Here is a 7,092-nt window from a genome sequence, read left to right as displayed (position 1 = left end):
TGCGTGAAAATTGAAAATGCGATAAATGCGATATAGATGCGATGTGCGCAAATAAATGCGACATAGATGCGATGACTGGACTTTTATGATATTTTTACGCAAATTTGCCTTTTCAAATTCGAACATTTTGCAAATTCCGTACATCTGGTGCCGAGCGCAGTTTAAATGCTCCGCCGACACTCACCGCTTGTGAGCGACTGGCCAGCTGCTAGTTGGCTGGGACTCTACGTGGCCGCGAAGTACAAGTGGGCGCGGGCAAGCTACACCTCCGCCACTATATGTCTTATTACGTAATTTATTATTGTTCTAAAACATAATTATTTAAAATATTCTGTATTTTGTCATATTACTGTGTTTCACTACATTTTATCGACATCTACCACATTATGAAAATAAAGAAATAGACGCTACAAAATGCGAAAAATTGATATCGAAAGTGCGATAAAATAAAAATAAAAGTGCGATTTTCACGTATCTCTAATCATTAGTCATATAACAAAATCGATACAATTTAAGCGTGGAAATAACCTTATAATTTGTTTTATGGGTACACCATTATTGCCACTTCATGTTTGGATGAATCCTCCAACACTTGAATTAAGTGGAATTAATATAATAATAGAAATTAAAGAAAAAACATTTGCACAATTTCTCTTGGAACCGCCAAGAGAGATCTTTATAAATAAAAAGGTGCATCAAGAAATCGACTTAAGCTGTTTATATGACAACACTGCAGTTGGATGCCGGCGTATACATTTATAAACACCAATACAAATCCTTAAATAAAAGTAAAATATAACGTAAATATACATAAATAGATAATACTACAAATTATATAGAATAAGTATATATAATCACATATATTAAATATATCACAGGATGAAATTTATATTGTATAATAGTAATTAAAGAATATAAAATGACAAATTGCAATTATCATAATGCTTCAAATATCACAAAAAATATGGCCTTTACACAATCACAGCAATCAGGGGTAGTATGTGGAGGGCGTCAGATTCGTGGCGAGACGGGAAGGGTGTAGTCGTGGAATATAGAATGGAGGAAAATCGTAGCGCATCCGACTGTTGCTATCTCCCGTTGCGAGGAGAGGCCCTTGTGTTCGGGGGCATCCTTTGGAACATTATGCTTGGGACGCCGACACGCTCCGCAGGCTAGACACAATCGTCCAACTCCCTCCCTCCCTAAGCGCAATCCCCACCATCGTCTTTGCTGTCTATATTCCCGGGCCGACGCTTTCGGATTCCTCCAAGTGCCATCGTTCTGTCATCAGCATTCAAAAGACCTGTTGAGCCTTTTTTTTCGTGTAGAAATACTGTCTTGATAGACATCATCAAATGTGTAACTTATCACACCAAATACAATGAAAGAAACTATTTGTTTGGGCAAATACTTAATGTTGATAAAAAATGGATAGTAACTTCTGACGATATTCAAGCGTTATTGTAAGGCGTCAGTAAATTTTATTTATTATAAATAATAAGAGGGAGAAATGGACGGAGAGGAAAAGGAACGAAGAAGTGCTGGAAATGGCTGGCGAGGAGAGGCAGCTATTAGATGAGATACGGAAGAGACAGAAGGTAGTAGTCAGGATTTGGGGAGTCTGGGACAAGGTCAAATTAAGCGTTCCCTTTCACTCCCAGTGAATTCCAGACACGTGCCGAGCCCATAGCTTCTCCCACTCGAGTTGGATATGTTCCCATTGGCAGTTACCAAGGTCTAAACACGTGCGGTTGCAACGTGAATCGTATTTCCCCGTCTCGGCATCGGAAATAACCGAAATTACACCTCTAACTTCTTTGTTATTGAACATTTTTGAAAATAAATGCTCTTAAGTGAAAGAGCAAGTAATTATCAGTAAAAAATATCTCTAACACTTTTTCGATACAAGTCATAGTTATGAAGATAAATAGTATCTTGTCTTATAAACAATTGTTGATTATTAAAAATCGCAATAACTTTGTTAATATTTATGCTATGATCACCATTCAAATTCCTATCATCATCAAATTTAATATAGAATACTTTAGCATTTCCAAAAATTTGTCACCACAGCGATAAATACTCATTTTCAGAACCCTCCACAAAACTGCACATATTGTCTATGGTATGAGGCAAGGCTATAAGTGAAAGGTGTTCCCAAGCGATCTAAGTGGGATGGGTAGGTTACGCCTAGGAGGCAAGGCTATAAGTGAAAGTCGTTTCCAAGCGATCCAAGTGGGATGGGTAGGTTACGCCTAGATTTGCCCCTTCCACGGTACCTTCTAAGCAGTATATAAGGCCGTGCAGCCACTGAGAAAATCACCAGCGGTCTCAGAACTAGTCTGATTCCATCGGTCCAACTGAATCATCGAGTAGGTCTTCAAGAAGTGAATTCTGTAGGAATTCTTTATGAATTCTGATTGAATTCCGGAAGAATCATCAGAGACCCGGACGCCGAAGGAGTTTGCCGCTTAAGGTAAATATGATCCGTAAAACTGAGTTTTTCGGATTTTTTCCTATTTTTTCTATTGCTTTTGGAACCGAGAAAATTCATGAGCATGTTATGCTCAATACCCCCCTTCGACTCCCGGTCAAAAAACAGGATGAAATTTTTTATGTATCCTAGGATACTTAGGGTATGGTAGAAATCCTGGTCCTAGTACTCCCGTTTTCTCCTCTAAAATTCGGGGAGATTAGTAAAGGAACAACCCCGTTTAAAAAAATTTGATAGAGCAAATAGTTTAGATTCGGTGGGCCAATATATGAATGATGGTATTAGGAGAATATAGGTTAGTAGCAGGTATCTTTGTAAGAAAATCTTTAATATCTCCCTTATTTGAACAAATAGGACCATAGTTTAAATTTGAATGTTGATGAGTAAGTGACAACTCATCTTTTGTGTGTAAAAGAAATCACCTCACTCCAAGGGCGTGGCCCCTATACTCTGGAGATAATTCCTACGACCGTCTATAACTCCCTTATTTGAACAAATAGGACCATAGTTTAAATTTGAATGTTGATGAGTAAGTGACAACTCATCTTTTGTGTGTAAAAGAAATCACCTCACTCCAAGGGCGTGGCCCCTATACTCTGGAGATAATTCCTGCGATGGTCTATAACTCCCTTATTTGAACAAATAGGACCATAGTTTAAATTTGAATGTTGATGAGTAAGTGACAACTCATCTTTTGTGTGTAAAAGAAATCACCTCACTCCAAGGGCGTGGCCCCTATACTCTGGAGATAATTCCTACGATGGTCTATAACTCCCTTATTTGAACAAATAGGACCATAGTTTAAATTTGAATGTTGATGAGTAAGTGACAACTCATCTTTTGTGTGTAAAAGAAATCACCTCACTCCAAGGATGTGACCCCTATACTCTGGAGATAATTCCTACGACCGTATATAACTCCCTTATTTGAACAAATAAGACCATAGTTTAAATTTGAATGTTGATGAGTAAGTGTCCACTCATCTTTTGTATGCAAAAGAAATCACCTCACTCCAAGGATGTGACCCCTTTACTCTGGAGATAATTCCTGCGATGGTCTATAACTCCCTTATTTGTGGATTTTTTACCTTATTTGGGGTGAAAGGAAATAGGGAATGACTTCGCAATCCACCTGGGGAGAATTGAGCTAGGTATTTTCCACACTACTGGCGTCATTCAGTAGCAGCTTTGCGCATTCCTTACCTTATTTGGGTGTAAGGAAATGCATAACTTTATCATCTATCCGTGAGGATTGACCTCGGTTTTTTTTTCTACTTAGTTGGAATACCTCTGCAGCTGACATCATTCACAGTCTTCTCAACCCACTTGGCAGCCATCCGCTGAAGAGTAGGAGGAGAAGATTTCCTTTTATAAATACCGATCGAAGACGGAAGCATTCATTGCAATCTCGTCATTTGATCCGAGAACTTCCTCTTGGTGACTACTCCTCAAAGACAACGTCATCTGCTCTCAACGAAGACAACATCATCGCCATCTAGATCTTGGTAAGTCTAACTTTTTAGACATTCCAAGTTCCCACCTTAAAATACTACCTTGAGGAAGTAATCACTGCAGAATACACTACCATTTTATTTTTATTGAGATTTTAAGTAGATTGCATTCGTTACGAGGTTAGAATTGAACGTTTTTATAATCCTACATCTGATCCAAGACGAAGAATTAGCTAAACTTTTCTCTATTTTTTCAGATTTCTCACATTAATCATGACATCTATTAGAGACATCATTTTTAACTTTAAAAACAATACATATAGAACTAAAGAAGAACTTGAACAAGCGTTAGCGTGCATTTACAGAAAAGTAGCCCTTGAAAACGAAAGCATTGATGACATGGAAACTTATCATGAAATGAAAGATGCATTAGATAAAGCAAATGGTAGAAAATTTTGTCCTTACTGCGAAATCTTCTATAACATTGATGAGGCTATGCCTCATGAGAATACCAACGCACACCGGATCAAAATTAACGAGCAAATAGGGAGAGGGTTCAATGAAATCGAATCGGCAATTAGATCCAGGCTAAAAACATTTTGGATAACTCCCGAAGGGGATGTTCAGGACGTTGTAACTTTTCTTGGTGAAATAAAAAATCTGTTGATTGAGAAAATTAGAGAGCAAACAAGGACGAACAGGAGTATAAAGTTCAACCTCCTATTGATTTGCAAATTTCAAAAGGGAGAACACGAGGAGCTGAATACCTCATTTAAGACTAGTAATCAACGAGTCCTACTTGTTGATCAGTTAAATGAGATTATGGACGAGAAATTTTCGAAACTTTTAAAAGAAAAGTCCGAATTTCAAGCTAAAGGGTCAGGATGGACTTTGGCTGAAGTTATAGGTTTAGAGCTTCGTATTAACAAGTACACCCCTCTTCGAGGTTCTACATTCATCGAGTTACCTACAAAAATTAAGCATACGAAATCCGTTATCAATGTCAAAAATGATGATCAATACTGCTTTAAGTATGCTATATGGGCAAAATATGTAGCCAATCATCCCGAACGAGTTTCAAAATACGATTGTGAGGAATTTCGGGAGACCTATACTTGGAACTGTATTGATTACCCAGTAGATCTGAAGGATATCCCTAAATTCGAGCGTGACAATAACATTTCAATTAATGTGTTTGGACTAGATGATAAAAACAATGTGTATCCTATAAAAATTGTAGATTATGAGCTTGAGGATCATCGCGACCTCCTCTACATTACCAACGAAACAACTGCTCACTATTGCTGGATAAAGAATTTTGAAAGACTCATGCGCTCCCAAATTACTAGACATAAAACTAGAATTTTTATTTGTAAACGGTGTCTAACTTATTACCATGACGTAGAAAAACTCGAATCTCACAAAGACTTATGTAGAGGAACGGGGACACCAAGTAAAATAGTGCTACCAGACGAGGACAATAAATTATTGAAATTTACCAACATTAATCGCACTTTCCGTGTACCTTACGTGATATATGCCGATTTTGAATGTCTACTGAAAAATGTAAACACATGCGAACCGTGTTCTAATACTTCGTTCACTAACATCATACAGAAGCATGAGCCATTCAGCTTTTGTTATATCATGATGACTCCAAACGGATGCGAGGAGCCAGTATTGTATCGAGGGCCTAATGCAGCACGTGTTTTTATTGACAGTATAAAAGATGAAGCCCAGAAGGTTTTCAAGTTGTACAAAAATACTATTCCTATAACACCACTCACAGAGGAAAAAGAGAGCGCTTTCCAAAACGCATCGACGTGCCACATTTGTGGGAATGAGTTGAACGAGGATAGGGTTAGGGATCACGATCACCTGACGGGACAGTATCGAGGTCCAGCTCATTCCTTTTGCAATGTGCAGTATAAGATGCCTCAATTTCTTCCAATTTTTATTCATAACCTGTCCGCGTATGATGGTCATTTCATTGTACGAGAGCTAGACTATGATGAGAGGGAAATATTCATTATTCCAAATTCTGAAGAAAAATATATCACTTTTTCCAAGTCTATAGAGGATAATTTCAAAATTCGTTTTGTCGATACCTTTCGATTTATGCCCGCTTCTCTTGCTTCTCTAGTCTCGAACCTGACTAAATTTAAATATACCACAGAAATTTTTGGTGACAAGACGCGACTAGTTACACGAAAGGGGGTTTATCCCTATGATTACACTGATTCGTTGAATAAGCTCGATGAAACCTTGCTCCCGGACAAGGATAATTTTTACAACAGATTGAACGACGAGCATGTGTCAGACGAAGATTATGGTCACGCTTTGAACGTATGGTCTTCGTTTGGATGTGAAACACTCGGTGATTACAGTGATGTTTATTTGAAAAGTGACGTCACTCTTCTCGCCGATGTTTTTGAGAACTTTCGTGACGTGTGCTACGGAGCCTACAAGTTAGATCCGGCGTGGTATTACACTGCACCAGGTTTAACATTTGATGCAATGCTTAAGTACACTGACATAGAATTAGAGCTTTTGACTGATTACGATATGATACTCATGATCGAAAACGGAATTCGCGGAGGAATTTCACAGTGTTGTAAAAGATACTGTGAATCGAACAATAAGTACATGTCAGGTTATGACCCAGGTAAAGATTCGATATATTTAACCTATCTTGACGCGAATAATCTCTACGGATGGGCACTCTCCAGACCCCTTCCTTACGGTGAATTTCGGTGGTTAAAACAGGAGGAAATTGACGATTTTAGCGTGGAAAATGTTCCCGATGACAGTGAAACTGGATACATTCTCGAAGTTGATCTTGAGTACCCACATTGGCTGCACGATACGCATTCAGATTTCCCTCTTTGCCCGGAAAACAAGACACCACCTAACGGTAAACATGAAAAACTTTTGACCACCCTCGAAAATAAAAGTAAATATGTAATTCATTACATGAACCTGAAACAGGCATTAGAATTAGGCATCATACTCAAAAAAGTGCACAGAGTTATCGAGTTCAAACAGTCTTCGTGGTTAAAGACCTATATTGACCTAAATACAGATCGTCGAAAAGTTGCTAAAAATGAATTTGAGAAGGACTTTTACAAGCTCATGAATAACGCCGTAT

At 38.1% G+C, this 7,092-nt stretch overlaps 1 long non-coding RNA gene across 1 annotated transcript; it reads left to right on the top strand.

The window, feature by feature from the left end:
- Positions 1 to 2,193: 2,193 nt before the first annotated feature.
- LOC124162878 lies at positions 2,194 to 4,236 on the top strand. The gene is made up of 3 exons (XR_006865697.1): positions 2,194 to 2,476; positions 3,773 to 3,998; positions 4,202 to 4,236. It is a non-coding gene; the product is annotated as an uncharacterized LOC124162878 (long non-coding RNA).
- The last annotated feature ends 2,856 nt before the right edge of the window (positions 4,237 to 7,092 follow it).

The sequence above is a fragment of the Ischnura elegans genome, chromosome 7 (genome assembly GCF_921293095.1).
Source record: "Ischnura elegans chromosome 7, ioIscEleg1.1, whole genome shotgun sequence".
Lineage (NCBI taxonomy): Eukaryota > Metazoa > Arthropoda > Insecta > Odonata > Coenagrionidae > Ischnura > Ischnura elegans.
The sequence above is the reverse complement of the archived record's forward strand: the minus strand, read 5'-3'. Positions and strand labels throughout refer to the sequence as shown.